Here is a 15,686-nt window from a genome sequence, read left to right as displayed (position 1 = left end):
ATAGGGTTGTGTAAATATAAGCAGATGTCTGCCCAGTGGTGGAGGCCTCCCCCTGTTGTGAAGCTCAGTGCTGATAATGCTGTAATTCAAATAAAATGAGGTAGAAGTCCTTCAGACCAGTGGTTAAGAGGCTGCTGCTGTTCAAGGGTCCATCTTACCGTGATGGGGCACAGCCTGCAGGCCTGTACCAACTTACATAGAAACTCTCTGACATGCAGGGAAGGAGTTCTTTTCCCATATCTAGTGCTCAGCTCAGCGCTTAACATGTCCACTTTGGGCACATATTTGCAACTTGCACATTTCACAAGACAAAGAAAAATGTAATGTGCTCTGTACAATGAATTGCTTTATTAAGGTTTTGTTTTCAGGTATTTCTCAGGCTTCCATCTGTTGATCTGCATTACCTCCAATTACCTTGATGTTCCATATGGTGGCCAGACTTTCTACTCAAACATTCTTCACACTCTCCAACTAATGCTTGGAGAAGAATTTTAATTCCACACAGATTTTCACCTGAATTTCAAATAACTTTTTCCTGATTTTTTGCATAGACGCAAAACGATAGTTCTGGGGAATCTTTTAGGTTTGCTAGTAAAGCTTTCAAATTTGAAGGTTACCAAAAGGTTCCATAAGATTTTAATCTGAATCAAAAAACAAAAATCAAGACAAAAATTGTAGTTTAAAAATGAGCATTACATACTTTATTATCTTTATTTTTCTTGCTTTCAGGTCTGCATACATTAAAAAAAAAGCAGGTGTACTTGTTTCAGTACAACGTGTTTAATTCCTTAACCAAGTGTTCAGCTGTAACATGTGACAATAACTTCTTCTTTTAAGTTGATTGTTGGGGTTTTTTTAATACAGTTTGACAGGTAAGACTATGAAAGCAGTAGTTCATTATTTTATATTTATGAACCAAGCTGAGATTCTATAATATCCTGTCTTGATGAGATCTATTGTTGTACTCTTATTTCCTGCCCGTGTTATTTGACTGTTGCTGGAAATTTTACTCATAGGTGCTGATGTGTTGCCTTTGAATACAGTCATGTATTGTTGCCTCTTCTCTCGGTTTGATTTATTTTGGGTCATAAATGGACGTCTTAGGGCAGTCATCAGACTTTAATTTGACTGAACAGATCGTAACTGAAAATCACTGTTTTCCTAGAGCGCTGTTGAAAAGCAGCCAGTAATTTCACATTTAGCCATACATTGTTGCCTGTTTATTGCTTCTCTGCAATATGCACTACAATGCTTTTTCTTTTGCTTATGGCACTTCTCATGTACATTACTATTGATGCTTCATGAGCTACCAGCAACAGGGAAAAAAAAAAGAACATGTGGTACTAGGGAAAACATAGAAATGCAACACTATTACCTGTACACATCAAACATTATGCTAAGTTGCTTTACATGCTATTAAAACTAAAAAGTCCTTTATGGGTGCTATTTTACCATCTTTTCTTCTCAAAGCCTCTGGAGAGCCTCAAATTTGTGAAGCTTTAAACTTTCTATTGCAAGGCTTTTTAATATAGCTGTATATTGGTCTTCTTCTGCTGTTACATTGATCTTAAAAGTATTGGTGACAAGGAATTCACTTGATTTGTAAGACTGGAAAGGTTCTATCTTCTTCTGCTCCTTGTTGCTGTCTTTGCTTTCCATTACCTTTCATTCAGCTCATACAGCCCATACCAATTTGGCTGGAGCTCTTCCTCTCCCGTTTCATAGATTCATCGAGGTTAAGGGCTAGTAAATAAACTCATCCAAGCTCCTATAGAACAGAGGCCACAGGATATTTTCCTCCCCTGGACCCAATAACATGCGTCTGATTGAAAAGTGTCTTTCAGGAAGCACTTATTCTGGTTTTGAAGGCAGTGGAAGAGGGAGACTGGCCTTGCCAACCTGACGGCATTTTCCTGTACTCTCTCTTTTTCATCTTACAGACAATGTCATACAAAATGAGATCTTTCCTTATTTTGGCTATTGTTTATTGTTAAGCACATGTAGAATTCTAGTAAAAGTTATGTATAAGAAAGGAGCTGGATCCCCAAAACTTTTTTTATTTTAAAAGTTCCATCAATTACAACAGCAGGTGATTTTAATGGAATTTACTTACTTTAAGGAAGCAAAGGATTCTGGCTGAGTTTTGATATGACACAATAAGCATGGTCAGCTGTCATGACAAACTTTCAAAGGGCCAGAATCTCTTTACTATTTTCAAAGAAACACCACCAGAGTGCTCTTCCCTCCATTGTAAGTAAGCCCAGTATCGCTGCAGGCTTTACACGCTGGGGAACATGGGACTGCACCATGCGCTCCTCTGCTGGGCCGTGTAGGACTCCAGGGAAACAGAAAGGAGCTTGGATTGCACATTTTTTTCTCTAACTGTAATGCCCAGCACAGCAAGGCACCTTTTGTGTCATTTGATTCATCTCAGAAAGGATATGGGTGAACTGAGAGAACGCTTCTGTGTGGCAATCACTCTGTAGTGCTGAAACTCCAAGTGAGCCTCTATATGGGAAGTTTAAAACTTGTACCATCCTTACGAAGGTTTTGAGCCTTAAAAAATAGATCCTTTGAATTTAATCCTTTGTACCTACCTGGTACAGTTTCTGATACTGTGAGTTAAAAAGCAAGACTTTGCTGTAGTCCTCAAAAGTCAAAATCCCTTACTAGGTCTACTCTATAGCAGCTGATGCTTCTCATACTCTTCTGTGCAACTACTTATGCACCATTTTCTGGTAAACATATTTATTTTTGTTGCAGATGCAGGGGAAAATTCTAGTGTTTTCTAACACATTCAAAGGAAAATGTTTTTATAGCAATTTTTTGTTGTTGTTATTCTGTGTGCATCTCATTCTGAAAAAAGCCCTGCAACGCAGTGTCACATGTCAAAATCCATGAACTTCTAGATCTGCTAAATTCAAAATTCTATAAAGAATGAAAAAAAAAAAAAAAAGTGTATGACCCTCTGCCACAAGCAGATAGATCTTCAGAGAAATGCATTTGTGGCCATGCCCTGCTTTGAAACAATCATGGTATGCTGTTGGGATGTAATTTTCGCTACTCATGCTTGTAAGTCAAGAAAGCAAGGTAAAAAGCATGGCAATAATAGCAGCTAGGTACAGTAACCATGCTGAGCCTCTTTAGGGAAGTAACTTTCAAAGATACATGTGGAACAAAATACCCGTTGAAAGCACGTTGAAGTATCTTTTGGAAGTCTAGTAATAGCATTCATTTTCTGTAGTTTGGCCTGTAGTTCATGTTTGCTTAGACTGCAATCCCTTCTGCAGTTGCCTTATGTTATATGGGGTGGCTGAAAAGCACATGACACAATAACAAGAAAATCTGTTTGGAAGGTGGACTGACAAACTGGGTACGTCAAAAGGTCCCACTGCTAACATATCATATCACAGCCATATAAAGCTGCCTCCTGTATGGTCAGCCAAATCGTACATTTTAAATTGCTTATAGCTTCCTGTGGAAAATACTTTTATTTGGAGCAAAACTTCAAACGCTGGTTCTGTTGTATCAAGAACTGCTGCTGTCAGTTACTGGCGTTAATTCAGAGAGAGAGTGAACTAGTGAGGAAGTTCCAAAATATCGCTTCATCTTCCAAAAATGTGTTCAAAACAACATCATGTACTTTCCAGCTGTAACCTCTCCTGCCTCTCTTCCCCGCACCCAGCGAGGGAGATATAGAGGACTACTGGAAGAACCAGAGCAAACATGCACTACAGCACCTGATAACAAAGCATGCCAAGCTACATACTGTGCTGGTAAAAGTCCACTGATATTCTGAGAAATAGGAAACAACTGTAACTTTAACCTGAAAATCTCTGTTCTTTGAAGGTAAACAAAGTTTTAGTATCGGCCCAGCCTTCTGTGAATAATCTATATTTAGTACTCTTTAAGGAAAACTTGGCTTGACTTAAACACAGCCTCAAGTGAATATCAAACTAATAATGAGTGCACCTTCCATAAGCTATTGTAAATTTATGTATAATTCATTTGCAGTGAATTCCCCTACCCCTTAGGCTAAGCATGAGCTGGGCAGGCAGGCTCAGACCTGCCCCAAGCTTGGCTTTGCAAGGTGGGCAGGAGGAAAGGTCTTCCCATGCTGTAAGACCCACTCGGGACTAAAGGTCTGTCTCGGCAGGAGTCAGCCCAGAGCGTAAGGCCAGCTCAGTGCCTGATCAAATAGTTGTCCATACCGGCACAGACTTCCAGTTCAGAGTCATGCACGAGTTGGTGCTTATGCTGTGGGACAGGGAGACAGTTTTCAATTCCTATGCTGCTGATGCTCATGCGGAGTGGGAGCTCATCTGGTCCCTCTGCTGACACTTTCTGCACTCCAGGCGAGTTCTGCCCATCTCTCTACATTCCCATAGTTAAATCTTGTGGATATTGTTCAAGTGTGGTAATTTAGGCTGACCAGCGCAGTGACGTCAAGCCCTAAAAGTAGAGTGTCCTGTTTCTGCTGAACCACATTTAGGAGGAGCCCAGCAACAGGAATAAATGGGTTCATCCTATTTTATATTCTAGCCAAGGTATTCAGCTGCCTTGATATGAAATAGCTCAAAAGTAAATTTCCTTCATTGAGATGTAACACTGTAGTTGTCTTCAAAAGATCTGTGTCAGCAGCTTCTTGTTTCAAGACTTCATATTAAAAAGCATTATGAATGCTATTTTATGCCTGTATGTTCAAGCCAAGCATTTTATGGTATTTAAAAATTAATACGAATTGAAAAGCCTTTGATAGTGCAAAGCTCAGCATTCTGAATTTCCTTTTTTGCTCCTTTATGTGTGCTGCCAAAATATTTGTTAACCAGCTGCAACCTTTACCCTAGTTTCACTGGGTACTAAAATAGTCTGTTGTGCTGTAGATGTGTTTCTCTGCTTTTAATTTGCTGTTCACGTATACTTTAACATGTAGTAACCAACAGCCTTTTGTGGGGCAAAGGTAACCCATGGAATACAGCAAGAACAGCAGGAGGGAAATGTTGAAAGCTTAAACCTACGTACAAGCAACATCCTCTGACATTTAGGCAAACCTGAGTTCAAATTTCTGAACTGAACACTCATGATCATGAATCACATCTAAAGCATTTTCTGTCCAATCTCTTCTTTATTCCCTATAAACCCTATATTCTGATTTAATGTGTAAGCAAGGAATTTTGGTGTGTATTAAGCTAAAATGTTTCAGGACCTCCACGCAGGTATTAGAAAATGAATGATTCTGATTTTACCTTCCTTAATGCAGCCTGGAACAGTTTAAATCCACCCTGAAAATAGACAACACAAGCTAGAGTAGTTCTCTTAGTATGTATTAATAATAAGAAACAGGCCAAACGCTAATTCAACTAAAATCCCGCTGATCAGGCAAACTGAAAAAAGGACTTCAGGGCATAGTCCTGTAACTGTAATTTGCAATATGCAGCACCTTTTGTCTAAGGGTTTTATAAATATTAAAACCCAGAATGTAATCAGTCATTGTAGACTTGACTGAAAGGAGTATTTACCCTCAAACAGACAGCCAAGGTCACAGCCACAATTTCAGGTTTCAGGACTGTTCCCTGATTCAACTACCATGTCCCAAAAGACTGATGAGAAAAGGAGCCATTGCAGACTGGACAAGGTTGCCCAAAGGTAACAATAATAGGCTGCATCAGGCTGCAGAGTAAATGATCTGCACCGTCCTGATTAGCCTGCAGACTGGAAGGCATTGAGCATCAATGTATTCCAGATTTCTAATTACATTGTGTCTCATGCAAGGCTCTTTATCTTGGTGGCTGAAAGCCATATTTTAGGCTTTTTTCTCTATTTCAGGCTTTTTAATCTATTTTTTATAGAAAAGCAGGATGGGATATATCTCGAAAACATATTGCTTTATGTTTGTGTATGTTCTGGGATTCTTAGCAACATCAAGAATCCCAAACCTCCGTGGATATTAATGGCTTAACCATGTCTGTTGATATTGAATTTACATGTGAGAAAGAAGACATCTCTTCTAGAAGCACTGGGAGAGTTTTGTCCTTATTTTCTGTTGTATGGAAACTCTCATGTCCATTATCCCTATGTGCATGTGTAAATCTTTTAAAAATACAATATTATAGAAGTGATTTTTCTCTTCATTTACTCTCTCTGTATGTATTCCTACACATACATTCCACCTTAAAACTAAATGCTGAAAAGTTACACACACGTATGTATATAACTTCATTATTCATAAATAAAAATGACATTTTAAAAAATCCACCGTAAGACTGAAATCAGCAAGTTGCCAGAGGAAAACAAAATACTCTGCAGAAGGTGAAAAAAACCCGCCCTTCTTCCCCAGCCTTATGCCCAGATGTCAAAGGAAAGAAAGATGTGTTTCAGGCAAGCTTTCATCAGGAATGTTTTTCTTAGTCATACACATGCCAGTCTTCTATATTCACATAATATACATGTTTTGAGGGGAAAAAATACCCACTCTTTGACTGATAGAAGAATATAATTTGTGAAGTTTCTAATGGTTATGTTTAAAGCACCCAGGTGGACTTCTTCTGCAGACAGGAGGTACGTTCTGGTGTCTGTTGCATATCAACACTGAGTTGTTTTCAGGCTTGTTCAAGAACAGCAGTGCAGAATCCGTAGTCCAAACACACTATGCAATTAAGTGTTATCTCCATTTTCTTCAATTCCATTAAGAAGCTCTCAAATCCTGCTGCAAATCATTAGTCTTATTTTCATTATCATGTCATGTACTCACAGAATTAATGCATGCATAGAAATGAAGGAAATAATGTAAGGGTTTGAAAGAAATAACCATGTACATGTGCATCTCTCACAGTTCTGCCTAGCTTGTTATGTGATTTTTATTTTGTTCAGTTGGTGGGGATAAGAATTCTTTGGCAGAATAATGTGTTCACTATTTTAACATGGACACAAGTGTAAAAGCTGGAAAATTCATTGCTGGGACCAAAACTCCTGACTCAACCGTCAGGCAGTTGTCTCTTGTTCTTAAAATTGTCTTGTGTCAGTCCATAGTTTTATGAATCATATATGCTATAAAAAATGAACTACATTTAAAGAAGGTATTAAACCTAAGTTGGGGTAGTTTTGTAATTTTCCAGTTTACCTTTGATATTAAGGAAGGGTGAACTCTATCTAGTTTCAATAACAAGTGAAAGCTATTGAATTCTTCCCTACTTTGAAGAAACCGAGGTCTGTTAGAAATATAGTGAAAAAAACAGAAAAGAGGAAAGAAAATATCAGGTGAAAGACAAATATGTTTGAACTAAATTCTGCTTTTACCTATGTCTGCATAGGCAAATCAGTGTGCTAGGGTGTGTCATGTTCCAGTTCCTCCGTACTTTACATTAAGACTGCCCCACACTGAATGTCAAGCAAGCTACATCACACAAAAGTACTTCTAGGGCTAACGTATGGGAGTGATATTTTGGAGAAGTAAGGGAATGTGTGAGATTAAAGGACATTATCTTGCCTGCACTGAGACCCTCAAACATCCTGCTCCTGATGGTCCTGTCCTGCATGAGCCCACTCATGCATTGACTCACCAACCAATGGTACCTCATATACAAGACCCAGAGCTTCTCCTCAGGAGTCAAGGCTAGTAGCCTTACCTCGGTGCAAGTCTCGGCAGCTAACGAGCCCCTCTAGGCACCAGATTGTCTCCATATGCAGCCTTGTGCTGTGCCTCGTCCATGCCAGGTTGTAGCTGGGCTCCTGCCACATCACCCAAGGCATGTGGTGGCCTGACTCTCACAGTGTTACCCAACGCACAGAGCTTCATAAATGGGTTAGGAGAATAGGGAGAGGTCTTTTAATTAGCTAACCTGCCACTCCTCCATGCATAATGTTCAGTGTGTGCCTCCTGCAAGGGCTTTTCTTGTGGAGCAGCTTGTGCCCTACTGTGTCTGTGTCCTGGCTTGACTCACAGTACCCTCCCTAGACAGGCAGTCCTTTAGTACAAAAAAAAAGACAGTTCTAGAGGGGTATTAGTTAGCTCTGATTGCTTTCTGAGCTGGCTAACAGATTAGCAGGCTTAATAACCGTGTCCTGCTAACATGATTCATCACACAGCTCATGAACACCTGGTCTGCGGCCAGGGCAGGGTGAGCACAGGGTACGTGTGTGCGCATGTTGTGTAGCCGTAGCCAAAAACACGCACAGGGAAAGGTGGTAGGAAGTTCCTAGCAAGATTTAAATTAACACTTTAGCTTTCTGTTTTGTAACTCATAAAGATAGGTAACTCATTACGTGAGTTTAATTATGAAATAGGCCCACCAAATTTGCTAAAATTGGGAAAAGAGTATGGCCAGTATCACAGTCTCCATATGTAGAGCACTCTCCTGAGAGTGTTCTGCTCTTGTGTGATATATGCTTGCCACAAAGAGAAAGGGAATAAACCTTTTTTTCTCTATCAAGCAATGGCAGGGAAAGAAGCCGGAGCTTATACTGCAGCATGAGATAAACTCTCTAATGGCAAGATCATTGAGTAATGGAGTAGACCGCCCGGGGAGCTATAGTGTCTCCCTCACTAGGTGTTTTTTTTTCAGCAGGACATAACACAGCCGTCTGTCAGGGATGATTTATATATAGTTTGTCCTGCCTTGGAGCAGGGGATAGACTAACTGACCTTCTCGGATCCCTTCCAGACCTGTTTTCTGTGATTCCCCATATTAAGACACTTCTGTAGTTGTGAGGGATGTTTTTACATACTGTATTTCCGTTGTATTCTGGGGGCATTATCCTTAACTCTTATAATTTATCTTTTTTCCTCAAACCAATACCATTTCATTAAGTGTAATGATAATTTAATGCACATTTCTTCATCCCATATATACAGCATTCTCATTCATCTGCAGTACTGGAACATAGTCACCCTTAGCTTTCCTTTTAATCTACAGTTCAAAACTCTGCCAGAGTCCAGGGTCAGGACCCTGCCCTATTCTGTCAAAACAGCAAAGGTGAAGGACAGAGCTGATCAACTAACAGAGGTGATTGTTCGCGTGTTGTTAATTGAAGTTGGAAATGAAAGCCAAGCTGAAATGTAAGAAAAAGCTGTGGCACATCAAATGGGAAAAAGGCAAGCCATTAAATGTTTTCTGTGATGACTGGATGATGCACTGCCCTGTGGTGGACTGCAGCATCTTTGGCAATGGCGAAAAAAAGACCGTTTTTCTTGTCCACAGCAGTGTAGGACTGAACCCAGTGATTCAGCTGGTTATCTTAAATCATTTATTCCAACTGCACACTGAGATAGGCAAAGGCAGACAATTTCAAGCAAGTAATTTCTAAAGTTCTCCAAGATACCTTGAAAGCAAAAGTAAAATCTGTTTTAATACACAGTGCCATAGGCAACACCTCCAGTTCATTACCAATCTCTGAGTCTTACCGTCTTCAAAGATGTTCAGGGTATTTTAAATGGTAATTATCAATTTCTGTTGACCGTTTAATAATCCTGACTCAGCTTTTCTCTGTTGCTCACAACTTACCTTGTGTTAGACATTTAATTCTCTTTTATGTTATGCAGTTCACTCTCAGAACACCTCACACAAGAAAAACCAGTAAGAATCAGATTTTGCATGCTATTCAGGTGCTGTGTTGTAAACAGGATATCGTGGCAGATTCTTGTTGCCATTGAGATAGTTCTAACACATTGACAAATTAATTGATGACACTATCATGGTGTTTTCTGCTCAAAAACTCTTGTCACTGCCATGAACATAAGCCAGTTCCAGCTGTGTTCTTTTAAAGCATGTAGATGATCTGTGAGCTATTTATAGAAAAACAATGCTAGGAATATTATGTTAAGAGTAACTGTGACCCAGTAACACTAACTACTTATGAAACACCCAGTGCAGATCTCCATAATATTTATGTAAAAACTAAAATAGGTATGTATGAATAAGTATATGCATGCTTAGAGTTTAGGAAAGTCTTTATCATCATTTTTTTCTTGAAAATACAGGAAAGAGGGCAGAGTCGCACTGATTGGTGTGTAATGACTCATAGCACTGAGTTAACTTCAGTCCATACCAAAATGCTATTGCTTTACCTTTTTCCCCATGATCTTGTCTGATTGGAATGAGACCTTTTGATTATGGAGCAAACATTTTCTGGTCTTTGAAATACAGGGGAGCTTCTGAAGTCAGGAACAATTTTTCCCATCTTTCTCCCACTGCAGACCAAAGAAAATTATAGCCAGGTCATGTTTATTATTGCTTGTTGTTGCTCTTTCTCCTGCCTAAGTTTGTATCAGAACATGTATTGTCCTTAAAGGCTAATAACACTTGATGTCAAGTGGGAGGAAAAAGAGCCTATTTCATATGCATGACCCGTTAAAGAGGGCATGTCATTTAAGGTGAGCTGGCACCTGCAAGTAGAGCTAGCGTGAGATCACTGGCTGCATTTATACTTATCATTAAAATAGAACAGGCTCTGTTTTCTGGGAAAGAGCATGGCATGTTTTCTAACTGTGTGGATATACTATCTTCTTTCCAGAGCAGGTTGCTTCATTTATGCTGACCTGTGGATAGAAACCCTGGTCTACACCAACCCCAGCACCACATCCAGGAATTGTGTGGGAGAGACTAGTTGCCCTGGACTGAAGCTATGCCAGGAAGCATGCTAACAATTAAATTAATTTTTTTATTTAGTTCAACAACGTGCTATAATTACGTGACAATTCTTAAGCTGGTTTCCTTGCCCTGTGTCATTAACTTGAGTAGCTGTACAGTCAGTTTGTACACAAAACAGAAGTGCTAGAAGGGATACAAAATTTTGTATTGACAGCATGTAAAGAAGGGGCTATATCCCTCACAGTAACAGCAGCAGCCCTGCTGCTACCATTTTCTTTCATTGGAAGTGCTCCCTCTGGATCCATATCAACACCATGGAAGGATGTACACCTAAGGGACAGAACCAAGCCTAACAGGATTTACAGGCATACAGGAGTTTCAAACCTGTATAAAAATAAAATAAATAAATAAATAAATAAATAAAATCTCACAAACTTTTTCAGTCTGCAATATCTGGTGTGAGCTATATCTCTCCATTTACTTGTCCTTGTATAAACAAAAAGGAAGGCACAGGCATGCTCCAAGGACCCACCACTTACAGCCTGGCAATTTACTTAAAAGTTGCTGTGGGTGAATGTCTGATCTTCAGGCAAGTACCACAGTTCATTTTCTCGACTGGACCAGAGTGTATATTATTTGAATTTCAACAGATACTTTCCGATTTCTTTTCTGATATTTTAACAAAATTAAATGTTGCTGACTATTTTTATTACTATAAGGGATCTTGGATAATAATCCAATTTATAAAGATTTGTATTTGATTTACTAGTTCAAAATAAGAAATCAATACAGTTTATCAACAGATGAATTAATGGCTTCATATTGCGTACTTTGTATATCTACTTAACAGATAAAGGCTTTGATCTCCTACTGTACCCATGTGGGGAATCTGAGGCTGTGGGTCTTCTAAAAGGCAGGTTGCTGGCCTCTGAAGTACCAGCCCACACGTATTTTAAAATTGCCATAAATTTTAAAAATGCCAAAAAAATGAATAAAGGCTTTCTTGCATGGCGCAGTTCTTCCTTTTCTTGTCCCCATTCTGCCTCACCCAGAATTTTACCAAACACTGCCCATTTCTCTTTCAGACAGAGTCAGTGTAGCAGCACACCTCCAGGGTGGCAGGGCCTTCACCAGCAGATACATGACAGTAAAGGGTTTGCTGGCCCCACAGTTGTTCTTCACTGCCATCATTAGTCCCTGTAAGGTCACTCTGTAATGCTTCAGAGTTTGCTCTCTGTGTTTATAACGCTTAGTATAATTAAATAATAATAGTAATAATCTGTGCAATCTGCATCATACTGCTGGTTCTGATCTTACAGCCTTTTCTCATGGGAATTGCAGGCTGAAATTTGCCAAGAGTTTGCATTTGCTTTTATTTACATACTGCCACTAATGTTAAGATTTCCCATACTTCAACATTTAAGAAAAAAAGCCCTGAACTACATTCCCCTCCCATTTGATCGCTTTGGATCTCCAGAACGTCTTTCCCTTTCAATTTCTATCAAACTTTTTGACAAAACCAAAGTAATTGGGGTACAAAAATAATGTAACAATGGAATTATTTTTTGTTATTTCAATCTGATACTTATACCATAGTCATCAGTTTTGAAATTAAGGTTATTAGCCTCCAAAGCATACATATTCAACACAATGTGGCAATGTAGTTGCACCCTTATTAGCATTAATGAAATGCTCATCCCTAACTCCCTTATCTTAAAGCTGAATACCTTATGCTTTTTTGTGTTTCTCTGTTTTTATTTCATTTCCCAATAGTCATAATACATGTTATAAACACTAGCAGAGCTTTGGGAATCGGCTGATTTACCTGCTCAGTTCTGAAGGTGCAGAGATTCCTCACCAGGGCTGCACGGAGAAAACCCAGCCAGGAACAGAAAGGACAGGAAAAAGAAAAAAAAAAAAACCAGGTCCCCAGGTATATGGGACAGTTATTTGTCCCTTATGCTCTTTCAACAAAAAACAAACAATCTAAATCACCTTGAAAAGATTAAGGCTGACAAAGAGCAGTTGTTCTTTTTATGGTGAACCAGCCTCAACACAAAAAAAAGTTATGAAGAAAGTGAGCCTTGGGAGCAGAAAAGATACCATGATACAGATATTAAGCTTGATGGCAGATGTACGCTGCAGTGAATTCTATCCCAGAGGGATTCTGTTTGCATGGATCACTTATATGCTGTATTAGTTTGCAATTGTTCTGATGTTTTAAAGACAGTTTGTTTTGATTATATTTAGGTTTAAAGTTTCTTTTTTTATTAAACAAAAAAATGCAATAAACAAAGACAGCAGCTAGTACTGACCCCTGCATGCTGAAATACTAGAGCTTTTCACAGTGCTGACTTATGCAATATGAGACTGAAATTAAGAAATAACAAACAGAACTGTTTAAATGTTTATTTTTACAGCACAGCTGTCTATTGCAAAATGTTCTTTGGTCAAAACCACAATGTTCATTTTGAGTATGTTTCTAGTGGGAAATTATTAGACTTATTCAAACTCAAAACACAGTGCTTAGTATTGTTTTCTCTCTAAATTTCCATCCAAAATCTTAAATTCCATGCCATAAATGGGAATTTCAAGTTAGCGTCATTACAGCAGGCATTACCGGAATTAAGCATTTGGACATAACTAGGGAGAAGAAAGCATTTTAGCATGATCATTTAGATGTTTCAAAATCAAAATTCTTGGGAAAATGTATCTCCTGAGAGAAACTTAAAGTTTTATTATTTAGGATGAAAACATTGCAGAATGTCAGAACTTTCCACAGGGTGAAAATTGGATTTTCAGCCAGCTCGGCAGCCCCTCGTTGTCCTCTGGAGCACAAGTGCCCCGAAGCCCTCACCCTCCAGCAGGAAGCCTCGAGAGAGACAAGCAGGACTCTCATTAGCTAATACTGCTACAACACTACTTTAATTACAGTTTTTAAGAGAGGAAGAGACTGTACACCTCAGGAGCAGTACAGCTTGCTTGGAAATACATATACAGAGTCAAAACTTCTTAAGAAAAAAAAGATTAAAAGTAGTAGAAAAAAGCACAAAACATTCTTCTTCATTGAACAGCTAAATGGCTTATGCTACACACCTTTATAAACAAGGTAAAATCCTGTCCTGGGTATTTATGACCAAGCTCTCTTTGAACTCATCTGACATTTGCCAAAGCGTAAAATCTTTTCCCTTATTTCAATTCAATTTCTGTATTGATTCTGTATCATAGGCAATTCATCGTTTTTACACTGCTACTAAACTTACAAACAAGTTAAAAAATTGTTCCAAATCAGAAAATATCATACAAGCTTGAAAGAAAGAAACAAATCGAAGACTGATTTAAAAGCGTAGATCAACCTATCGACTCCCACTTCCACCTCTGAATCCTGAGGACAATCTTCCATTTTCTCAGCTTTTGGTTCTCCTTATTTCCAAGTGAGGGAAATGAAACGTTGTCTGGTCTCATTTATTTAAATAATATCTGGACCTCCAAGCTAGGAAATGGATTTTCACGCTTTTCTAGTTACCTGAGATGTGCCGATAACCTTAGACTCTAGTTCCATTTACATACTGTTATGGTACACTTAGCAAAAGTTAGCAGTTGTCTTTTAGTAAAATGGCATTTCCAGTTCTCGGCTCCTGAAACAGGAAACAATAATAAATTAAGGAGTTCACACACACACAGAGTCCTCAACAACCACAGAACTAAAACAAAAACAAGCAGTGTTGCAGGTTGGGATGGGTCCCTGAAGGATCTATATCCTATCATACTTAAACACGGTGCAGGGTCTCTAGTTTCTCTGAGTGCATAGCCTTGGACAAGAGGACCTGTGCCACCCATCATGACTCCAGGTGAAGCTGTGCAGCTTCCTCGCTGTAGTTAGGACCTCAGAGCATGCTGCACCAGGCAGGGACCTTCAGTAACCCTGCAGGGTTTTGAAATCTTCTGAATTTCCTTTGGAAAGCAGGGGCATTTTGAAATAAAGTACGATTTAATGTCAGTAGAAAGAAAGAAGTGCTGCAAAAGCAAAGGAATTTGCAATACAGCAAGGACATCTACATGCACATCTGTTTGAAGCAAGGCTTCGGAAATCATTCCTTCTATCATTCAATACCAGCTCCAGGGATAAAAATGGGGTTATTGGTTTTTACACAGGCAATCTTGTTCTTACCTTCCTTCTGCTTACAAGCTGTCGTGCTTGCTTACCCTGGTTCTTTGATTTTTCCTGTCTTTTCCTCTAGAAAAATCTGTGGTTTATCAAATTGTCGCCAAAATGGCATGCTTTCTTAAGTATTCTTCTAGACAAATGCAGTGTGTTTTGTTCTTGATTAGAGGTACACAGATCTATGTTACACTTTAAAAAAATATAGGCGTATTTTTAAGTGTTCATACTGCTACTGCTATGGTTTGGGCCCAGTTTGTTTAGGTACCTTGGGCTGTGCAGAGGTGACGTGTAAGAAGTATACTTAAAAGTACAAAGCACTGATTTACTGGCCAATGCACACAAACTGTCTAGGATTTCACCAGCTGCTAGCCTAGTCATTAGTGTGTTCCCAACCCTAATAAGATACTCAAAGAGACTTTGCTGGTAAGGAGAGGATCAGTCAGCAGGGGAAGAGGTGGCCTCCACCTCTGCTGCTGAGCTTCTGTCATCCACCAGTTCCATCAATACCAACACAGCAATGGCACTGACAGCTGGACAAATCCTCATCACCCTCTTCTTCCCTGTAAGATTTTTCATGTTGTCAGGCCAGTACTTTCCTTCTTGAATTGTTGAGCTTCTCATGATCCGTGTCTCAAAAATTCTTATTTTGAAGACTTGACAGACTCTGTCTCAGCTTTGTTTCAACTTAGCAACTTTCTCAGCAGCCTGACCCAAGGCTGTGCAGCCAAGACATAGCAGAGGTGGGCCATGGATATTTGAAACATCGACAGCTGGAGGTCTCTCCCCGAGTTTGTTACAGAGAGGGCTACAGACAGAGGAGGTTATATCGAGAATCACCACCACAGTGCAAATCTAGGTACACTTGTCATCTTCTCTGCCTCTAGAAATAGTAAAAGGTGACTACTACTGATGCAAAAAAAGGCTCTACCATACTT

The 15,686-nt window shown here is 39.2% G+C and overlaps 1 long non-coding RNA gene across 1 annotated transcript in view; it reads right to left on the bottom strand.

Moving 5' to 3' along the window:
• LOC121085626 overlaps positions 1–12,889 on the bottom strand; it is a 29,966-nt gene extending 17,077 nt beyond the window's left edge. Inside the window, exon 1 of the long non-coding RNA XR_005827131.1 lies at positions 12,412–12,889. This is a non-coding gene — a long non-coding RNA (uncharacterized LOC121085626). The remainder of the gene's footprint in view (positions 1–12,411) is intronic.
• Positions 12,890–15,686: the final 2,797 nt, after the last annotated feature.

The sequence above is a fragment of the Falco naumanni genome, chromosome 3 (assembly GCF_017639655.2).
Source record: "Falco naumanni isolate bFalNau1 chromosome 3, bFalNau1.pat, whole genome shotgun sequence".
In the NCBI taxonomy this organism is placed as follows: Eukaryota; Metazoa; Chordata; class Aves; order Falconiformes; family Falconidae; genus Falco; species Falco naumanni.
Note: the sequence above shows the minus strand (reverse complement) of the source record. Positions and strands in the feature narration are given on the sequence as shown.